General features: G+C 42.8%; 1 protein-coding gene and 1 long non-coding RNA gene across 7 annotated transcripts in view; one reads left to right on the plus strand and one right to left on the minus strand.

Annotated features, from left to right (window-relative positions):
• Positions 1-287: 287 nt before the first annotated feature.
• LOC117097485 lies at positions 288-19,227 on the minus strand. Its single transcript, XR_004442953.1, has 5 exons — positions 19,096-19,227; positions 13,834-14,158; positions 7,607-7,757; positions 3,184-4,268; positions 288-417 (listed from the first exon to the last, which is right to left on the minus strand). It is a non-coding gene; the product is annotated as an uncharacterized LOC117097485 (long non-coding RNA).
• BCLAF1 (BCL2 associated transcription factor 1) overlaps positions 19,042-23,427 on the plus strand; it is a 31,584-nt gene continuing 27,198 nt past the window's right edge. For 4 of the 6 annotated variants that reach the window (XR_004442952.1, XM_033235366.1, XM_033235368.1 and 1 more), the window contains exon 1: positions 19,042-19,188. The gene's annotated coding sequence lies outside the window, so the exon portion shown is untranslated. The remainder of the gene's footprint in view (positions 19,189-23,427) is intronic. The other 2 variants (XM_033235369.1, XM_033235367.1) reach the window with 2 other exon arrangements.

Here is a 23,427-nt window from a genome sequence, read left to right on the forward strand (position 1 = left end):
TTCCATGTGTGTAACCAGTTGTTCAGCACCATTTTTTCAAAAAGACTTTCTTTTCCCCATTTAATTGTCTTGGTGACTGTGTCATCTCCAGGCTGTTTATTCTGTTCATTGATCTGTCTGTCCTCACACCAACAGCACATCGTCAGAACTACTGTGGTGTATAGTGAAATCTGAAATTAGGTGTATAGTGAAATCTGAAATCAGGTGTATAGTGAAATCTGAAATCAGGTGTATAGTGAAATCTGAAATCAGGTGTATAGTGAAATCTGAAATCAGGTGGCAGCAGTGTGTTTTTCTTCTAGTTTTGGCTCTTCTAGATTCACTGCATTTTCATATAAGTGTTCAAATCAACTTGACAATTTCCACGAGAAATGTATTAGCTGCTTTTGGGTGATATGATGTTGTGCCTGGAAAACCCTAGAAAATTAATGACAAAATTAATTCAAACAATTGAACAGAATAGTAGAATATAACAACAGTATGTGGAGATCAGTAACTTTCACATGCACAGGAATTAACCATCTAGAGATAGAATGACGGAGAAAATCCTCATTATAATAGCAACAAACAAGATAAAATATTAGGGATACATTTAATAAGAAATGTGCGAATCTATATGAGGAAAACTTTAAAACTCTGCTGGGAGTAGAGTTAAGAGTAGCTGGGACTACAGGCGCCCGCCACCACGCCCGGCTAATTTTTTGGGTTTTTAGCAGAGACGGGGTTTCACCGTGTTAGCCAGGATGGTCTCCACGTCCTGACCTCGTGATCCACCTGCCTCCGTCTCCCAAAGTGCTGGGATTACAGGTGTGAGCCACCGCGCCCAGCCAGGCCACTGCATTTTAAAAATATGTTGGCTGTCAGTGGCTGAGGATAAGGAAAATGATAAAGTCACTCGGAGATGGGCGACAAATGAGCACCTCGTATGAAGTAGTGAGAAACTGTCAACTGAAGGTGCCAAGGAGAAGGCGGGGTCATTGTTGAAAAAAGGCAAAGAGGCATCTTAAAAATCAAATATTTCTTTAAATATAACTGGGATAAGCAAAATTTCTCATCATTTTGGGAAAGTGAATGTGGTTTTGAACTAAAGAAAAAGCAAAATAGACAAGAAGAGGTATTCTACTTTATTCTGATAAAAATTGGGGCATTTACTGGTGGGTAACAGTAGTTCACATAACTAAGCCCTTGCATTGATCGGACAGCCCTAAAAATGGAGGGCCTGTGGTGACTTCCAAGCCCCAAAGGCTACAGAGTGTAAGGCAGGTCCAGCATATTCTTTCTGCAAAAGGCCAGACAGCAAGTATTTCAGGCTTTTGCAGGCCATCTGTTCTCTATTACAATTATTCAATTCTGCTGTTGTATGACAAAAGTAGACATGTATTGTACCTAAATGAATGAGTCTGGCTGTGTTCCAATAAAACTTTATTTACAAAAACAGGCTGCAGGTTAAATTTGGCTCATGGGCTATAGTTTGCCCACCCCTGGTGTAAGGCAACATTTAGCTTAGTCTAAACCTTACGTGTGAATATTACTTTTTTTGGAGTTTTCTCTTTTTTTGAGATGGATTCTCGCTCTGTTGCCCAGGCGTGAGTGCAGTGGCGCGATCTCGGCTCACTGCAACCTCTGCCTCCTGAGTTCAAGCAATTCTCCTGCCTTAGCCTACTGGGTAGCTAGGATTATAGACACGCACCACCATGCACTGCTAATTTTTATTTTTTTCCTTTTTGAGACGGAGTCTTGCTCTGTTGCCCAGGATAGAGTACAGTGCATGGTCTTGGCTTACTACAACCTCTGCCTCCAAGATTCAAGCGATTCTCCTGCTTCAGCCTCCCAAGTAGCTGGAATTATAGGCATGCACCACCATACCCAGCTAATTTTTGTATTTTTAGTAGAGACGGTGTTTCACCATGTTGGCCAGGCTGGTCTGGAACTCCCGGCCTCAGGTGATCTGCCCTCATCGGCCTCTCAAAGTGCTGGGATTACAGGTATAAGTCACTGTGCCTGGGCCTTTTTTGGAATTTTCAATATCCTTCACTTCATTCTAGTCCTAAAAATATCTTATATCACAAGCATTATAACAACCAGGCCATGCCTCCTTTCCAGACTGCCCAGTCTACCTTGGGTTGTCACTAAATTTCAGAGCACATTACTTTCTGGGTAGTGGGAGGGGTTGAGCCCTTAAACAACAGAACTATTGAGTACTCAGTTGGCAAGGGCATTAAGGCAGTACTCCATTTATTCCACTTACTTCACAGAGAACAAAGAGACGTTACTGTTGACAATGGTCAGTCAGACGCAACTGTGTGCGGGCCGTTTGGTTTAGCTGGCTGTTGAATTTTCAACTTGCAGTGTGAGAGGGAGTGAGAAAGTCCTGCCTGATCAGAAAGCAGAGCTGTCTTTCCAGGATGGAGTGCCACTTCACCTGTCTTCCCAGAACAAACTATAATGACATTCTAAGCAGTGGATTTTTACTGTAAAATCATTCCTAAAGCTGCATCTATTAGAATGAACTGGGATTTGCGACTTTTAACTGCATGGGCAGGCAACAACTTCTCACCTGCTCTTCAAGTCACATGCCTCAGGTCTTTGAGGATTTCTGGTTTGCTTTATTCTCAATCTCCTCCCACTGGCCACGTAATCTCTTGCCCATAACCCCTTAACTCCTTTTCAAACTCTGCTATTTTTCAAACTCAGTGTGTGTGGCCCACACGCTGCCTCTGCCCCTCCTTACTGGAGAACTTGGTGGTATAGATATTTGCTTATGGCACTACCTCTAAACCTTGGTGGATGCTGGGAATGACTTTCCCCTTTTCATGCTTCACCGGCTCCAAAGGAAAGAGGGGAGGGCTGTGGTTCCATGCTGATGTTGGGAGGGGAGAGGAGGAAAAGGATAGTAGGTGCTCAGATTTCAGCTCAATTCTTTCCATCAGTGGAATCCTCAAGGCCTCCCCGCCTCATGTTGCATAGGGACACACAACAGCCATTGCAAACAGTGTTTCCACTTTTCAGATTCATCATATCCCTCCTGTTAAAATGACTATGGTCCTGTCAAATGACAGCCCTAGCCTATTGTGTGAAGGAATATTTGACTATTCTGCTTATTTACAATATAAGGGCCATTTAATCAACCAGGAAATGGGTCTACTGCAGTGGTTCTTAAACTTGAATGTACATTACAGTCACCTGGAGGGTTTGTTAGACCATGGAATGCTGGGCCTCAACCCACAACGTCTGATTCAGTAGTTCTATGGTGGAGTCTGAGAACTTGCATTGCTAACAAGTCCCCAGATGACGCTGTTGCTGCAGGTCCAAGGACTATTTCCTCTATTAGAATTACTGGGATGAATGGGAATACCCTTCCTCTCCTGGAAGAAGGAAGAAGGACTATCTCAGTTCAGCCCACATGGTAGTAAGTCACATTGAAAATGCTGCACAACTCATCAGTATGTTAAAACAACAGGCTTGAGTATCACTGTTAAAAACCGTTTAGTGAAGGGAGGATATACATTATCATATATATACACATACATATACATATATCACAGAGGCAAAATACAATCACCTGGGCAGAATGCCAGCATTAGTATCTTTCCTGAGAGGCAATCAGAACTTTTCGAAGACCACCTCTTGAAAATCAAATATTTCCTTAAATAGAACTGGGTTACTCATTTGCTTATTCCCTTATTTTTCCTGAACTATGCAATGACAAAGAGTGATGTTTCAATGAAATACAGATTATACCAGTTACTTGATGTGACCCTGGGTTTCAATGAGATAATTTTCTATTATTTATCTGTCATGAGTGTATAATACTTCATTTCTTCAAATACTACATTTATTCTTCAATAAATATTTGTTGACTGAAGAATGAATATTCAACATTATGAAAATGAATATAATCTTGTATAACACTGTCAACTAAGCAGGAAGAATGACGTAGTCCCAGGAACCCCAAGTTGCTGAGGGATGAATAACAAACTACTAGGTGCTCAGAAGGAAGGGTGCAGTGGGGAGAGGTGTTTCTTTGCCAAGGAGCTTCTGGCAGGGCCACTGCTGGCCAGAATGTATAGCCAAAGGTTCAAAGGGGGCCAAGCTCCAGCCTGCACTCTGCTCACCTGCTCTTCAAGCCACATGCCTAAGCGTGGGGATGCCTCAGCCTGAGGAAAGGGTAAGTTTGTCTCATCTTCCAAAGACATCTGATGAGCTATTGGCAGCTCAGCTTACCTGTGTCTTGATTTTTCCCCAGGAGTCATCAGTCATGAGTCAGCCTGTAAACATTGGAGGGAGCAGAGGATAACTAGTTTTTTCACATGACACTGCATTTATGGAACCACATCATGGATTTTCAAGTCTTTCTTGTCATTCCCCATTAGCAGAGGCCTAAGATCTTCTCTGAAAACTTTCTGTGAACATTGGGGGACAGCTTTACTTTGTGGATTCAGGGTCCTGGGAAGGCATAAAATTATCCCCATAGGAATCCTACCCTATTTAACAATTGAAGCCTGACATTCCAGTTTATCGTTTTAGTCCAGTGATATTGAAATTAAAAAACTGTGAATGATTTTGCTGTTAGCACATTGCTTTTAGCACTCTGTTTATGTATGTCACAGAACTTAGTAGAGATCACTGTATGGATTTACTTTGCTGAGCCACTTCCCTCAGTATAAGATCTCTGGAAACAGGCTGACTATCAGTTCAGGTTGATAGAATGAATTGCCATAGGCTGGGTGGCTTACAAACAAAAGAAACATTTCTCACTGTTCTGGAGGCTGGAAAGTTGACATCCAGTGCCACCATGGTCCAGTTCTGGTCAGGGTTTTCTTCTGGGCTGCAGGCTGCCAACTTCTCCTTGTATCCTCAAGTGGCAGAAAGTTCAAGGAAAGGGTAGGTTTGCCTCATCGTCTCAAAGTCATCTGATGAGCTATTGGCAGCCCAACTTATCTGTGTCTTGATTTTTCTCCAGAAGTCATTAGTCATCAAGATAACTAATTTTTTCACACAACACTGAATTTATGAAACCACCATTTATGTGGTTTCATAAATGCAGTGTTCTCTGCAGTGTTCTCTAGGGGGACAGAACTAAGAGGATATATATATATATGAAGAGGAGTTTATTAAGGAGAATTGACTCACAGGATCACAAGAGGAAGTCCCACAATAGGCCATCTACAAGCTGAGGAACAAGGAAGCTGGTCTGAGTCCCAAAACCTCAAAAGCAGGGAAGCTGACAGTACAGCCTTCAGTTTGTGGCTGAAAGCCCAAGAGCCCCTGGAAAACCGCTGGTGTAAGTCCAAGAATCCAAAAGCTGAAGGTGTAGGTCCAAGAATCCAAAAGCTGAAGAACTTGTAGTATGATATTTGAGGGCAGGAAGCATCCAGCACAGGAGAAAGATGAAGGCCCAAGGACTCAGCAAGTCATCTCCTTCCACCTTCTGCCTGCTTTTTCTAGCCCAGTTGGCAGCTGCTTAGATGGTGTCCATGCAGTTTGAGGGTGGGTCTGCCTCTCCCAGTCCACTGACTCAAACGTTAATATCCCTTGGCAACACCCTCACAGTCACACTCAGGAACAATACTTTATATCCTTTAATCCAATGCATTTGACACTCATTAACCATCACAGTGCATTTTCAGTAATTCTACCAAAAGCTAGCTAGTTATCTGGGCTTTTCTTATAAGGGCACTAATACATTTAAGAGTGCCCCACCCTTATGTCCTAATTACTACCCAGATGCCCTACCTCCAAATACCATCACATTAAGATTAGGGTCTCAACATAGGAATTTTGGGGGCAACACGTTCAGTCCATTGCAGGGGTCTTGTCATATTTTTGGCAGTCTCATTTTCCCCAGTTGTTAGTGCAGTCCCTGTTACACAGTAGACCCTCAGCAAATGTTTACTGAATAAATAAACAGCAAGGATCCTATCCCATTCTTTGTTCCATGACTTCAGGAAAATTAAGACTTTATGTTCATAATCTTACAACATCTATTCATTCTTAAGGAAGACTGAAGAATAATTTGATTTCTGATCTAGATTCTAAATTCAAATCAGTTCTTCACATCTTCAGGTCTACAAATATCATTTGGAATAAAAGTTCATAAAATTTTTTATGTCATCAGCATCTGTTTCTTTAATTTGATTCCTTGTGTTTATTTTTCAAAAAACCCTAAGATTCTATTCTGGCAGATATTATTTTCGTTGGTTTATTAACATTTTTGGCATTTGCTCTGGTACTATCAAAATAGGTCCTTGCGCCATATAGAGCAAATGCTAGTTTACCCAGGAACTCCATTTGCCAGTCTCTATTGCATCAAGATGTGTCCATGTTTATTGCAATAAGTGTGATTAGAAAAGTCTGCTATTCCTAGGTCAGGATATTAAAAGGAGGTAGGCCTCCTCCCTGTTCTGTCCTCCTTTCGCCAGCTAGTACAAGGCAACAACGAGGCCACAGGAAGGGTTAATCTTTTCTTGTTTTTTTTTTTTTTTTTTGAGGTGGAGTCTCACTCTGTTGCCCAGGCTGGAGTGCACTGTTGAAATCTCGGCTCACTGCAACCTCCGCCTCCCGGATTCAAGCGATTCTTCTGCCTCAGCCTCCCAAGTAGCTGGGACTATAGGCACATGCCACCATGTCCAACTAACTTTTGTATTTTTAGTAGAGATGGGGTTTCACCATATTGGCCAGGCTGATCTCAAACTCCTGACCTCATGATCTGCCCACCTTGGCCTCCCAAAGTGCTGGATTATGTATGTGAGCCACCGCACCTGGCCAGGAAGGGTTAATCTTATTTGTACCATGCATGGATTGTTTGGCACACTGAAGAATGCTCTGCATCCCTTCTCAGACTAACATTTTATTTATTATTTTTTAAATTTTAATTTTTATTGTTTTAGAGACAGAGTCTCACTATGTTTCTCAGGCTGGTCTCAAACTCCTGGTCTCAAGTAATCCTCCTGCCTCAGCCTCCTGCATGGTTGTGATTAGAGGCACAAGCCTGGCAAAATAATGTTTTAAAATGCATAAAATAAAATAATAGAATTATAAAGTAAATAAATTATATTGAATACAATTCCAAAAACATTTATAAAGTTAGTGATATAGGCTGGGTGCAGTGGCTCATGCCTGTAATCCCAGCACATTGGGAGGCCGAGGTGGGTGATCACCTGAGGTCAGAAGTTTGGGACCAGCTTGGCCAACATGGCGAAACCCCGTCCCTACTAAAAATACAAAAAACATTAGCTGGGCGTGGTGGCGGGTGTCTGTAATCCCAGCTACTCAGGAGGCTGAGGCAGGGAGAATCACTTGAACCTGGGAGGCAAAGGCTGCAGTGAGCTGAGACTGCACCATTGCACTCCAGCCTGGGCAACAAGAGCTAAACTCCGTCTCAAAAAAAAAAAAAAAAAGTTAGTGATATGATATATGTATATACTAGCTCTCTATTGATATATAAGAAATTATCTCAAACCTTAGTAGCTTAAAACATTTATTCTCTCACATTCCTGGGGGTCAGGAATCTGGGACCAGCTTAGCTGGGTGGTTGGGGCTCAGGGTATCTCACAAGGCTACAATCAAGATGCCAACTAAGTAGGCAGTCATCTGGAGGCATTACCTGGGGAAAGATCCACTTCCAAGCTCACTCAAATGGCTATTGGCAAGCTTCAGTTCTTTGTCATATTGACCTTTCCACAGACTCATGGCATTGCTCTCCACAATCTCTCGTTATCTCAGGACATAGCAGTTCACTTCCCCTGCAGCAAGTGCTCCAAGAGAGGGTACAGAATCTAGATTCAGTACACTTAATCTCAGAAATAACATCGCATCATTTCTGCCATATTCTGTCACTGGAAGGGGATTACACAAGGGTATGAATGCCAGGAAACCAGGATCACTGGGAGCTAACGCAAAGGTTTCTTACGATAACATGCTTTTTAAAAAATATATTAAAGTAGAGGATCTAGAGGCGGGTATACAACTGCTATAACTTTGAAAGCATTCCAAGTGGAAATGATTCTTTGAAAGATCTGCAAAACAGTAATTTTTTTTTTTTTTTTTTTTTTTTGCGACTGAGTCTTGCTGTGGCTCTGTTGCCTAGGCTGGAGTTCAATGGCACCATCTCAGCTCACTGCAACCTCTACCTCCCGAGTTCAAGCAGTTCTTCTGCCTCAGCCTCCCGAGTAGCTGGGAGTATAGGCATGTGCCACCACACCCGGCTAATTTTTGTATTTTTAGTAGAGACAGGGTTTCACCATATTGGCCAGGCTGGTCTCGAACTCCTCACCTCGTGATCTGCCTGCTTTGGCCTCCCAAAGTGCTGGGATTACAGGCGTGAGCCACCATGCCTGGCCTAACAGTAATAATTTTTTAAAAATCAGTGATTTTTATTTGTTTCAAAGTCATAAGCACTGGTAATACTTCTATGGTTTTGCCTACATTCATAATTAAGGGAAATGATAAATTTTAGTTTGAAGCTAACAAGGACATACTTATTGCCCAGGCTGGAGTGCAGTGGTGTGATCTCGGTTCACTGCAACCTCCGCCTCCTGGGTTCAAATAATTCTCCTGCCTCAGCCTCCCGAGTAGCTGGGATTACAGGTACCTGTCACCATGCCCCGCTAATTTTTTTGTATTTTTAGTACAGACGAGGTTTCACTATGTTGGCCAGGCTGGTCTCGAATTCCTGACCTCAGTTGATCTGCCCGCCTTGTCCTCCCAAAGTGCTGGGATTACAGGTGTGAGACACCATGCCTGGCCCCAACAGGGATGTAATTTTTCCCATACGAATATAGTGACATCTCTGGGAGGTTGGGAGAGGTATGAGGGATACAAGACTACATACTGGGTACTGTGTACACTGGTTGGGTAATGGGTGCACTAAAATCTCAGAATTCACCACTGAAGAATTCATCCATGTAACCAAAAACCACCTAAAAAAACTATTGAATTAAAAACAACAACAAATTGTAGTGACAGCTCTGAAGTCTATCCATGGATTCCTTGGGAATTGGTAGACCCTGAGTTCTACCCGTGGAGTCACAAGATGGCTTGGGGCCCTGAATCACTGCATGGAGAAAATACTTACCAACCTAATTCAACTATCTTGGACTGTTTGAGAAAAAGCTTCTATTGCACGTAAGCCATTATGTATTTTAGAGTCTATTTATTACAGTCTAGTTTATACTATCTTTGCCAATATACATTTGCTAATTACTGTATTATTACTATTGTCTTCACTTTGTCTTTCAACATACACTTTTGAGTAAAATTTCAATTTCCCTTTGTGTTAAATTTCATATATGTATCTATTATTACAGAGCATCTCATACCACTAGCAAGTAATACATTGAATTATGTATCAAAGACATATGGAGACTAAATTATATTTTTCCACTGACTTTTACTTTTTTCCTTCCAATTTTCAGTTTTATGCAGCAGATGGTTGTCAGCTAGATCTCTATGAATAAATTATAAATGGCCAATAACAATAAATATTTGTATAGTTCCTGCTCCTGAGCAATTTTTAAGCATGTGAATGAATTTGTTTTCAAGCAGTAAGCATCTCATCATGGGGTCAATAGATAATCTCACATGCCACTGACAGAAATATCTCCCTGGAATATATAATGGAGAACGAATGTGTTTAGGAAAAGTTACTGGATGGGCTTGTGTGGGCAGAAATTAACCTCATCACAGTACAAAGTTAAGCTTAATAATGTAGATTAAAAAAATAATGGCACAAATACTAGAAACACAAAGTCAGGTCTGCGCTTTTATTATACTCTCTAAAATTGAACTTAAGAAATCAGCCAGTGGTGCTTTTAACTTAACTAGCCAGACCCTAATATGACAAATAGAATTTTGAAAAATAACTGTCTTGCAAAGGATTAAGCCATTTTCAGGTCTAACTATCACAGTTGGTTGGAATTCAGTATAAAGGTTCCTTTTAAATGGAAGCAAACAATTTTATATATGTTTTCCTCTTGCTGAACCAAGTACTCCCCTTCATTGCTCGACAGAAGATTCATGCAGCTAAAAGAGGGCTCTAGAGCACTCTAGGAAAAAAACCCCCAAAAATCCCACAAAAACAAATCTAAAAGATTCTCTCTGGAAGCAAATATTCTCCTAACAGCAGTTTATAATTAGGCTTATCAAGACTGTGATTTAGTAATGGATATTTTATTATGTATATACATATGTATGTATTTTTTAGAGGCAGGTTCTCTCTCTGTCACCCAGGTTGGAATACAGTGGCTCATACACTTCAAACTCTGGGTATAAGTAATCCTCCCAATTCGGCTTCCTAAAGTGATGGGATTACAGGCATGAGCCACCATACCCATCCTTATTCTTCTTATTAAATGAGAGCTTTTACACTTGATTTGGAAGAACCACACACACACACACACACACACACACACACAAACAAACTCTCGCTGGGCGCGGTGGCTCATGCCTGTAATCCCAGCACTTTGGCAGGCCGAGGTGGGCAGATCACCTGAGGTCAGGAATTTCAGACCAGCCTGGCCAACATGGTAAAACCTCGACTCTACTTAAAATACAAAAATTAGCCAGGCGTGGTGTTGCATGCCTGTAATTCCAGCTACTTGGGAGGCAGAGGCAGGAGAATCGCTTGAACCCGGGAGGTGGAGGTTGCAGTGAGCTGAGATCGTGCCACTGCACTTTAGCCTGGGCAACAGGGCGAGACGCCGTCTGAAAAACAAAAACAAAAACAAAACCTCTCAGTTTTTAGGTCTTCATTATCTTACACAATTCAAATAAAATTCAGTGGTCTACATTTTTAAAAGTTTTTTGATATTAATATTATAAAAGTAATTTTTATTGTAGAAATTTTGGAAAATACAGAACAGCAAAGGAAGAAAATGGTTTAAAAATTGCCAATAATGTGGCCATTCAATACAAACGCAGATCAGTATCATTTTGAGGTTGATTCTTCTGTTTCTACACAGATAGATAAACTTTTAAATGAGATTTTTAAATTTATTTATTTATTTATTTATTTATTTATTTTTAGAGACAGTCTCCCTATGTCACCCAGGCTGGAGTGCAACTTCAACGTACCCTAAGCCAGAACCACCCAAATAATCACTCTCAGATTTCTGACCCACAGGAGCTGTGAGATAGTAAACATTAAGCTGGTAAATTCAGGGTCATTCATTACACAGCAGTAGATAACCAATACATTTGATTTCACTTACTTCCTACTTCATAGGCTGTTCTCAGTCTCCTTTACTGGCTCTGCCTCCTCTTTTAACAAATCTCTAAATGTTGGGATTCTTTAGGGTTCATTCCTGGGCTGTCTTCTCTTGTTTGCCTATATTGCTCATCCTAGGATTTTATTTTATCTTATTTTATTTTATTTGTTTTAGCAATGGTCTCGCTCTGTCACCCAGGCTGGAGTACAGTGGTGCAATCATGGCTCACTGCAGTCTCAACATCCTGGGCTCAAGAAATTCTCCTGCTTCAGCCTTCCAAGTAGATGGGACTACAGGTGTGCACTACCACACCCAGCCAATTTTTTTACTTTTAATAGAGACAGGGTCTCCCTATGTTGCCTAGGCTGGTCTTGAACTCCTAGGCTCAAGCCATCCTCCTGCCTTGGCCTCCCAAATTGCTGGGATTACAGGCGTGAGCCAATGCACCAAGACTCATCCAATAATTTAATATATAATCTTTTGGCTTTATCTCTTGGCTAGAACTCACCTCTGAACCACGGATGCACACATTTAACTTCATACCTTCCCTCTGTACTTAAAAGTTTCACACGTATCAAGCCTAATATATTCAAAATTGAATTCCTGATTTCCTTCCCTTTTCCCAATCTATTCCATTTTTCCCTTCCCTATCATTCTCTCCAATCTTTCCAACTATTACAATGGTATTGGGAAGGGTGCTGTGGCTCAGCCCTGTAATCCCAGCACTTTGGGAGGCCGAGGCGGGAGGATCAAGAGGTCAAGACCATCCTGGCCAACATGGGGAAACCTCGTCTCTACTAAAAACACAAAAATTAGCCGGGCCTGGTGGTGTGCGCCTGTAGTCCCAGCTACCTGGGGGGCTGAGGCAGGAGAATCGCTTGAACCCGGGAGGCGGAGGTTGCAGTGAGCCAAGACTGTGCCACTGCACTCCAGCCTGGCGACAGTGGGAGACTGTCTCAAAAAAAAACAAAAAAAAACAAAAAACAGAAAAAGAAAAGCATCACTGATCATTAGAGAAATGCAAATAAAAACCATAATGAGATACCATCTCATATAGCCAGAATGGCTACTCTTAAAAAGTTGAAAAAATACCAGATGCTGGCGAGGTTGTGAAGAAAAAGAAATTCAATATACTGCTGGTGAGAGTGTAAATTAGTTCAGCCCTTGTGGAAGGCAGTGTGGCGATTCCTCAAAGATCTAAAAAAGAAATATTTGACCTAGGCAGGGCACGGTGGCTCACGCCTGTAATCCCAGCACTTTGGGAGACCAAGGTGGGTGGATCACGAGGTCAGGAGTTCAAGACCAATATGGTGAAACCCCATCTCTACTAAAAATACAAAAATTAGCCCGGTGTGGTGGTGCACACCTATAGTCCCAGCTACTCAGGAAGCTGAGGCAGGAGAATCACTTGAACCTGGGAGGTGGAGATTGCAGCGAGCCGAGATCACGCCACTGCACTCCAGCCTGGGCGACAGAGTGAGACTCCGTCTCAAATAAAAAAAGGAAAAAAAAAAAGAGAAATATTTGACCCAACAATGCCATTACTGGGTATATACCCAAACGAATACAAATCATTCTATTATAAAGATAACATGCACACATTCGTTCACTGCAGCACTATTCACAATAGCAAAGATATGGAATCAACCTAAATGTCCATCAATGATGAACTGGATAAAGAAAATGTGGTACATATATACCATAGACAACTATGCAGTCATAAAAAAATAATGAGATCATGTCCTTTACAGGGACAGGGATAGAACTGGAGGCCATTATCCTTAGCAAACTAACATGGGAACAGTAAACCAAACACCACATGTTCTCACTTATAAGTGGGAGCTAAATGATGAGAACATATGGACACACTGAGGGGAAAAACACACACTAGGGCCTTTAAGAAGGTGAGGGTGGGAGGAAGAAGAGGATGGGTAAAAACAAGTAATGGGTACTCGGCTTAATACCTTGGTGATGAAGCAACCTTTACAACAACCGCCCAGGATGCGAGTTTACCTACGTAACAAATCTGCACTTGGACCCCTGAACTTAAAAGTTCAATACATAAATAAATAAGGTCTCCTTCTTTGATTTTCTATCACTTCCTGATTGATAGCAGACTTTGTGTCTGCTTACATGTGTTCTGTCTCCCTCACAGAGAGGAAGTCTACCTGGGAGCAGCGTCAGCGTTAGGCTTCATCACTGCTCCATTCTGAGCACCTGGCTTAGTACCTATAAATGACATATGCTTCAGGCAAATCTGCTGACTAAACAAACAAATTAATAAATGACAGGTGAAATCCCACTCATTTTTAAAATGCTAATTCTTCCCCTCTTTCACCATTGGTACTTGCTCCCATGTAGACCTGATGTGAGAGTTACACTCTATCTCTGCTGGATTTTGAGTTACAACAGAGAAGCAGCAATGATGTCTTATACTGCTTTGCAGTCTGTAATGGCGGTCTCCAACCTTTTCGGCACCAGGGACCGGTTTTGTGGAAGACAATTTTTTCACAGACTGAGGGCGGTAGGATGGTTTTAGGATGATATAAGTGCATTACATTTATTGTGCACTTTATTTCTATTATTATTACATTGTAATACATAAAGAAATAATTATACAACTCACCATAATGTAGAATCAGTGGCAGCCCTGACCTTGTTTTCCTGCAACTAGATGATCACATGTTGGCATGATGGGAGACAGTGACAGATCATCAGGCCTTAGATTCTCACAAGCAGCCTGCAACCTAGATCCCTTGCATGCACAGTTCACAATAGGGTTCGTGCTCCTATGAGTCTAAGGCCACCACTAATGTGACAGGAAGCAGAGCTCAGATGGTAATGCAAATGATGAGGAGTGGCTGTAAATACAGATGAAGCTTCGCCGGACTGATGTTCACCTCCTTCTGTGTGGACTGGTCTGGGAGTTGGAGACCCTTGGTCTGTAATATCTAGAATATGACAGGTGTTCAATAAATCAGTGGTTCTAAAACTTTAGTGTGTATCCTTACCTCCACAGATTCTGCCTCAATAAATGTGTAATGAGATTCAGTTCTCTTAAACAACCTAGGTTATTCTCATGAGTTGGCTTTTGTTTTACACTTTAAGAAAACCGGCATTAGGGCTTGTCAATATCAACGGTGACTCCCTCTCCAGGCCAGGCTTAATTCTTAGTTCTTTTAAAATAAGCAACGAGGCTGAAATTTCAGCACCCCAAGACATCTGGAGAGGCTCCCCTACCTCACTCCTTCCTCCAATACTCTATGCTCTGTATTTCACTACTTTTAAATGTCATCATTGGTTGCAGCCCTTTGCTTAGGTGATTTTAGCCTTCTGTGAGATGAATTGTCTGGGTAGAACTGAGCTTTCAGACTTTTCAAGGGGCCAACAGAGATATTTGTTGGATGACTGCTTTAAAAGAAGGAGGTGTTCTGTAACTCTTACAACCTCTCTTAAGGAAGAAATGATTTCTGTGGATGAATCTCATCATAATTCTGTTGCCCCCTTTTAGGGGGGTTCCCTCTTTGTTCTTCAGTAGTTACATCAAACAGCAAGCTGGCATACTTTCTGGGCAAAGATTTCTTACGAAAACATTGAAAGAATTTAATGTTCTATTTGTTGTTTCCATCTTTCTGAGAAAGATGTGCATTAATCTTAGTGGAACTTAGAAAGAATGGTTAACAGTCACATTTTGATATTTTTCTGTTTGTTTGTTTGAGAAAGAGTCTCGCTCTGTTGCCCAGGTTGGAGTGCAGTGGCACAATCTTGGCTTACTGTGGCCTCTGCCTCCCAGGCTCAAGCAAGCCTCCTAACTCAACCTCCTAGGCAGCTGGGATTACAAGTGGGAACCACCACACTCGGTTAATATTTAATTTTTTCGGCTGGGGGCGGGGGCTCACGCCTGTAATCTCAGCACTTTGGGAGGTTGAGGCAGGTGGATCACGAGGTCAGGAGTTCAAGACCAGGCTGGCCAAGATGGTAAAACCCCATCTGTACTAAAAATACAAAAATTAGCCAGGTGTGGTGGCGCATACCTGTGACCCCAGCTACTCGGGAGGCTGAGGCAGAGAACTGCTTGAACCTGGGAGGCGGAGAATGTAGTGAGCCAAGATTGCACCACTGCACTCCAGCCTGGGCAACAGAGCGAGGCTCCATCTCAAAAAGAAAGAACCCAAAACCAAAAAACAACAACAGAAAAACCCAAATATTTAAATTTTTCAAAGAGACAAGGTCTCACATATTGCCTAGGTTGGTCTCAAACTCTTGACTCAAGGGATCCTCCTACCTCAGCCTCCCAAAGTGCTGGGATTACAGGCGTGAGCCACCATACCTGGCTCATTTTGACATTTCAATTCTTTTTTCAAAATGGAGAAATGAATACTAAGGAACAATACTGTAAATACATAATTCTTAAATAATTTTGGTAATTTCAAACCAAAATAATTAAAATTGAAAAAATAAAATTAAAATATTTTAAATAAATAACTCTACATTCTTAGTACGTAAAAGGGGATAGAAAAATAAGGAAAATATCCCAGTCAATTTATCTACCAGTAGGAATGAAATAGTCTAGACAAGGGGAACTATTTATTTCACTGGTACAGATCTAAAAAAATGCCAGACCATTTGGAAAACTGACCTCATAAATAGGACCTGCTTCTACTCAAAACTGTGCATGGAGTTCAGGGTTCTTAGCAAACAATAGAAACCAACTCTGATTAACTCATCAGGAAAATAAATTTACTGGAAGGATATCAGCTAGCTCGAAGAATCAATGCATATTTTATCACTTAAAATTAAAAAAAGAAATTAGCACGAAGCCTGTAGAGGGATATGCATAAATGGAGGCAATGCAGCAGGAGCTACAGCCAAAGCCTGGCTCCATCAGCACTCTAGTTAGGGAATCTCTATTGGTCTTGTTTCCTCTGCTGCCTTCTTCTCACTACTACTGTTGGGTTCCCAATGCCAGTATTTTTAGGGAGTGTGAAGAATGAGCCTCCAAATACCATTTTAACTTCAACTTCCCCAAATATGGAAATAGTTCAGATGTTCCACCTAAAAAGATAAACAAAACAAACCAAACAAAACCAGTCAGGTCTTGGAGTTTGCCTTCGTGCTAGACTTCCAACTCCATCCTCATTCCTATCTTCTTGTCTTTGTCCTTTTCACATATCCATTCTTCTCCATTTCTCTTTTTCCTTTTCTTTCTTTCTTTTTTTTTTTGAGATACAGTCTTGATCCGTCGCCTAGGCAGGAGTGCAGTGGAGTGATCTTAGCTCACTGCAACCGCCACCCGCTGGGTTCAAGAAATTCTCCTGCCTCAGCCTCCCAAGTAGCTGGGACTGCAAGTGCCCTCCACCAAGCCCGGCTAATTTTTGTATTTTCAGGAGAGACAGAGTTTCATCATGTTGGCTAGGCTGGTCTCGAACTCCACACCTCAAGTGATCCGCCGGTGTCGGCTTCCCAAAGTGCTGGGATTACAGGCGTGAGTCACAGCATCTGGTCCATTTCTCTTTTTCAATTATCTTAAATTAAAATCAAACCAAAACAAAAGCAACATCTCTCAAGAAAGAGTTTTATAATCATATTAACAATAACTTCTCCATGACCATAAATTAAAATTACCTTGCCTGGTGCGGTGACTCACGCCTGTAATCCCCACACTTTGGGAGGCTGAGGCGGGTGGATCACTTGAGGCTGGGACTTTAAGACCAGCCTAGCCAACATGGTGCAACACTATGTCTACTAAAAATACAAACATTAGCTGGGCTTGGTGGCAGGAGCCTGTAACCCCAGCTACCTGGGAGGCTGAGGCAGGAGACTTGCTTGAACCCGGGGTGCGGAGGTTGCAGTGAGCCGAGATCGCGCCACTGCACTCCAGCCTGGGTGACAGAGCGAGACTCTATCTTAAAAAAAAAAAAAAATTAAAATCAGCTTACTAATTTATCTCAGCATTCTATTTGTATCTTCTTAGCAGTTTTGATCATTTGTTTACAACTATATTTCTTCTTGAGATAATGTTCTATTTTTCCCAAATGCCCATTTGTTAAATGGGCTCTTTTTTCCTCATTTCAGCGTTTGTATTTTAATAGAAAAAACATTTATTACAAAGAATGAATCTGTAATGATGGAATTTCAGGTTTTGAAAATAAGAATGTGTATAAGACATCTAAATTCAAGAACCTCCTACTTTGTAGATTGGGAAAGCATCACGTATCAAATGGATCTATTTCAAGAGAAGTCTGGATAAATTCCATTTACTAAAGGCTTTGTTCCAAAGGATCTCCTTTGTTACTATCTCATATTATGCAAATAAAATCATAATCAGTTATACTGCCTCAAATAGATGACTTCATTTCCAACACATGTGCAATAGAATTGCAGAGGGTGGTTCAAGATAATATCCTAGCCTGCAATTTGGTATATTTTGAATAAACGAATAAAAGCTGTCAGCCCTGAGGGCCCCGACTCCCAATACATGCAGAATAGCAGAGGTGTATTGAGCCTTTATTATTTTTTTTAATATAGTTCATTCACTCAACAAATATTTACTGAGAATGTCTCAGACCAGCCGACGCTTACGGAAATAGAACCCACGTTGAATATCGGGGGTGGGGTTTCCCCTGATACCTGCGAATGCTTGGGACATCAGGGCACAACAAAAAGGCCAAAGATTCCTGTGTCCACATCCTGAGGTGCTAATGGGGTGAGGGACAGATTGTACAATAAAAAACCTACGATTCACTCCATGAAAATGTTGTCGTTTTTCTAGTTGAGCTGGTAAATTGGACTGTGAAGAAAGAATGCCCTAAGCACAGTGGTAAATTCACAACCAGGGCCCAATACTAGATTCGATTCATTCACTGACACTCTGGTTGCTAATTACAAGTCTGAAATCCATCAAGGTAGTTAACATCCCTAAACATCAAAGTAATAGCGGTTTTAGGCCCTAAGAAAGAGCAGCCCGGAGAAGTATTAATGGAAAATGTGCTAAGGCTGTTATTTAAATTCTATTCAAATCAAACGTGGCTTGCCTATTTTCAATCTGACTTATAATTTTGGCCAACCAAGCTACGTTGGGCTGTGTTCCTCGGCTGCCACAAATCATCGTCACAGGCTGAAAGCTCAACTGCTTCGTGCTCTTTATTTTTTTATGCCTATGCCAACGTTGCCGATGTGGTAAAGCTGTCACCACGCCGCCAGGAGGGCGGCCTCCTCTGGCGCGAGCAGCCTAAGAGGCTTCCGGCTGCTGCGGCGTGAGCTCCGATTTGATCAGACGCCACTCAGGAAAGGAATTTAGATAGTGGCCATTTTTCAACTAAGTGCGTCTGCCGCATTTAATAGCAAAGCAAAAGCCACGCTTTCTAATCTCCATTTAGGCGTCCGAGAGGAAGAAAAGTGGCCCTTGCTGGCTGAGGGAGCAGCGTGTCTGCAATCACAGCCGCGTTTCGCCTCCTGGTCTTTTCCTCAGTGTGGGATTGTCTTTTTGTTTTTTGCCTGGTCTAAGCTGGCCCCACAGGAAGAACAGACTAGACAAGCTGAGGTAAAAAGTAGGGGCGGCGGTAAGGTCTAGAGGGTCTCCTCGGACCTAGGCAGAGACGCTAGCGAAAAGCCCCTTACGGCCAAGCTAACTCAGGCCTAGCAAAACACCCACCCCACCACGCCTCTCCGGCCAAAGCTGTCGCTACGGACCAGAGGGCGGGGCCGCCACACCTTCGCGCGAGACCAGCCACGCGACTTCCCAGAAGGCCTCAGGCAACATCTTAATAGCAGCCAGGAAGCCGGACCAGAGCGGAAGGGTGGGCGGGGCTTGCCCGCATATGTAGGGACACCCGAGGCCACGCCCCAGATCGGAAGTGACGGAGACGAGCTAGCGCGTCGAAGGTACCTCTATGGTTTTCCTCGCGTTCTTGAGTCGGGAAATGGCCGCTGTGTGGTTGCAACGGAGATAAATCCCCGGAACCGCGATTCGGCGTGTCAGGTAGGCCTCGCGCTGTATTCAAGTTACTCAAGAGGCAGTGAAGACCGAGGACAGGCCATATTTTTGACTCTTCTGTGGGTGGTGACGGGTTAGCCGCAGAAGGAGAACCAAGGAGACGTTGCGCCGTTATTTATGCGTTTTTTCGTCAGCTTCCTTCAGGTTTTCGAGGCACTACGGGCCGAAAAGGCCGGGCGGGGGCGCTGAGCAGTGCTAACGGCGCGCGCGCTCGTGTTTGCGAACCTGGCTCGAGACCCGGAGCCCGCGCGGCCTTCCGTGCGCGTGCGCATATATTCCTCTTCCACCCTTCCCCCATTTCTTCAGCCCGTATCTCTGCGCGCGCCCGACTGAGCCTTCCGCGCACGCGCGCTCGTCCCTTTCTTTCTACCCCGCCTACGGCACCGACGGCCGCGGGAGGTGCAACTTGTGTCCGCCTCTCATTGGTTGGGACTGCCACCTTTCTTCCTGGCCTTTGGGGTTTTGAGAAAAATAACTGTGACCCGCAGCAAAGTGCGTTGAGTGAGTCTACCCCTTTTCTCGTGGTCTTTAAAACTCCTCCCTGGCTTCAGACTACCCGTCAGTTGATGCCTCATTTTTGTGATGCTACTAGGTTTTAGGGCTCTGTTCTGCCCCTGGCTGCTAACCCTAGTTCTCTGGAGTTAATTTCAGTACCCGCTGCAACCCGCTGTTTTGAAGCTAGCGCGCGCTGTTGACTTGTGGTGGTTGCCTAGTTACGTTTCCCTAGCGAGGGGATTGGGTCTTAGCTGGTGGTTCCGAGCCTGGCCCTGCCCCATCCGGCTGAAAGTGCGGTTCTTCACGAGTACTAGCAAAGCCGAGTCTTTTCAGCAAGTGATTCAGCCCATTTAGTCGTGTCAGAAAAGTTGCAGCCACAATTGGTAGACAGCTGGTGTGAGAAATGGGTGGGAGTGGCGAATTGGACTTTGCCTTCATTTTAAATTCATGAGTTGGGTTTTAAGATTCGCTTTTAAAATTTATTTCTTCAGAATCAAGCTGAAGTACCAGCAGCTACTTTGCTACCTCAGACATTTTGAAAAAGCATTTTAGAATTGGAAAAAAATTAAGACAAGTTGAAAGCAAGTGTGGCTAACACTGATGAAAAAGATGAACAACTTCAGACTTGTACCTCATTGCAACAGCGTCTTTCAATTTTTTTGGTATTACAAAGCAAAACAAAATTTATTGTTCCTCGTGTGAATTCTCATTTCAGTTCGACTCTAGTTGAAATGGTTAGGATACTGTTTAGGCAGTAAATAACCTTTACGTAGGAAAAACTGCTACAAGGTTTGTGCATTTTTGATCATAACCAATTCAGGATAAATAATTTGATGGGAGGGAAAAAGTGACTCCTCGGCGGGAGTTGAGGCTGCTGTGTGCTATGCTCGTCCCCCTGCACTCCAGCGGGGGCAACAGAGCGAGACCTTGTTACTTTAAAAAGGTGGCTCATGGTAAACAACCTTGGAGCATCTTCTCTTAGCGATATCATACTTTAACCATTGCATTGTGGTGAACACTGAAATACCTTCTTTAATTCAGGTAATTAAAATGGTGGCAAAGGAAACTGTTTAGCCAGAGCCCTTCTTGACTTTGGAGAACAGTGGTATTGTAAGACTTGGTGACAGACCTGTAGGTCTGATAGGCCCACTGGTAGGCTCAGCTCAGGTCTGGTTGATTGATTTATTTATTTTTGAGACGGAATGTCGCTCTGTCGCCCAGGCAGGAGTTCAGTGGCCCAATCTCTTCTCATTGCAACCTCCCGTCTCCGGGTCCAAGCGATTCTCCTGCCTCAGCCCCCCGCCCCGCCCCCCCCAGCAGCTGGGAGTGCAGGTGCCCGCCACCACACCCGGCTAATTTTTGTATTTTTGGTAGAGATGGGGTTTCACAATATTGGTGTCGAACTCCTGACCTCAGGTAATCCACTCGCCTGGCCCACCCAAAGTGCTGGGATTACAGGGGTGAGCCCCTGTCCCCGTCCTCGGTTGAATTTATTAAACTTTTGTGGGCAGCAAGCTGTACGAGGTTAACTATGTGATGAGAAGACTTAGAAATGGAGAAAGTTTTATCAGTTCTATGTAGGACTTGGGTTGGGAGTTTCCGGAAACTACGTTGGAAATCAGTAGTTGCACACTAGCTGACTTCAGCTGTGTAATTTACAGTGATTTGTTATTTAGCAAATAAGTAGAAGAGGGAATTAAGAAGCTAAAATCTCTGGGTACTTGTTGGATATGAATTTGTTGTTTACACTCAGGTAATAAGTGTTACCTCAGTCATAGCATTTAATATCTTCTGACTGTCCCTAAGGCTGAAAACCAACCAGTATACCAACACGAAGATAATACTAGCCTGTATTTGTGTAGTATTTTAGAGTTTTCAAACACTTTGATTTTATTTATTTATTTGTTTGAGACAGAGACTCGCTTTGTAGCTCAGGCTAGAGTGCAGTGGCGCCATCTCGGCTCACTGCAACCTCCGCTTCCCTGGTTCAAGCGATGCTCGTGTCTTAGTCTCCCAAATAGCTGGGACTACAGGCGCCTGCTTGCCACCATGTCCCGCTAATTTTTCTTTTTCTTTTTCTTTCTTTCTTTTTTTTTTTTTGAGACACAGTCTTGCTCTGTCGCCCAGGTTGGTGTGCAGTGGCGTGATCTTGGCTCACTGCAACCTCTGCCTCCCAGGTTCAAGTGATTCTCATGCCTCAGCCTCCCCAGTAGCTGGGATTACATGGGATTACAGGTGCACGCCACAAAGGCCGGCTAGTTTTTCTGTTTTTGAGATGGTGTCTTGCTCTGTCATCCAGGCTGGAGTGCAGTGGCATGATCTTGGGTCACTGCAACTTCCACCTCCCGGGTTCAAGGGATTCTCCTGCCTCAGGCTCCAGAGTAACTGAGATTAGAGGCGCCCGCTGCCACGCCCGGCTAATTTTTATATTTATAGTAGAGATAGGGTTTTGCCATGTTGGCCAGGCTGGTCTCAAACTCCTGACCTGAGGTGATCCGCCCGCCTTGGCCTCCCGAAGTGTTGGGGTTACAGGCGTAAGCCACTGCACCCAGCCCAGACATTTTATTAAGCATATCTGGAAAGACTTCTAAATGATGCTGATTAATGCTGTATCAAAAATATTAAGGTAACCTTACCTGCAAGAATCATTTTAAGTAAACGTGGTTAGCTTGCAGAAAGACTGCCTAAACAAGGTTTACCAATAATGATGGCTAATGCTAGATTGTATACCATGAGCCAAACATTAAAACTAAGCTGTTTACGTGCCTTAGTTCATTTAACCCTGTACTTGTAAGAAAGTACCATTAGTAGCCTTAAAAAAAAAAAACAAAAACAAAAAACATAAAAAACAAAACAACACCAACAGAATTTGAAGCTGACAGATTAAGTTAACTTGTTCAGTGTTGGTCAGTTAGTTAATGGCTGAGCCAGGATTTGAATCTAGTCTACTGGAATAATAGTCATGGGCTATATTTTTAGGATTTGAAAAGATGGAAATAGCATTACTTTGTTTACAACAATCTGGGGACCAAACTCCTTGAGTCTGCTAAAATAAAGACTAGGATCAAGTATGCTTGAAATCGTAATCTTAAAGAATTCATTTTGGGTGGCTTTGTCTTGGATATTTTGTTGAGCCCTAGTTTCTTTGCTCTGATCAAATTTTCTCTTTTTTTTTGAGACAGCCTCACTCTAGCCCAGGCTGGAGTGCAGTGGTGCAATTTTTGCTCACTGCAGTCTCCGCCTCCTGGGTTCGAGTGATTCTTCTGCCTCAGACTCTGGAGTACCTGGGACTATAGACGTGCACACCTCGTCTGGCTAATTTTGGTATTTTTAGTAGAGACGGGGTTTCACCATGTTGGCCAGGCTGGTCTCGAACTCGTAACCTCAGTATCTGCTCTTTCGGCCTCCCAAAGTGCTGGGATTACACGGTGAGCCACCATGCCTGGCCTGATACTGTTTTCTAGCTGGTTTCTGATCACTTATGTTCTAGCTGGTCATTATGTATTATTTCATGAAAGATAGGCTCTGTTAAGATATTTAAGAACCTTATTTTTAAAAATAAAACCTGCTTTATTTTATCCTGTGTTCCTCATTGGTTAGTGTATCAAGTGGCTAAAGATACATACTGCAATTTATTCCTTATCTCTCTATACAAGTGGGAATCTATTAAATGATCTTGGTTGTAATAAAGGGAAGACTAGTTTTGCATTTTTAATTCTGTATTTGGGT

The sequence above is a fragment of the Trachypithecus francoisi genome, unplaced genomic scaffold (assembly GCF_009764315.1).
Source record: "Trachypithecus francoisi isolate TF-2019V2 unplaced genomic scaffold, Tfra_2.0 Lachesis_group15, whole genome shotgun sequence".
Lineage (NCBI taxonomy): Eukaryota > Metazoa > Chordata > Mammalia > Primates > Cercopithecidae > Trachypithecus > Trachypithecus francoisi.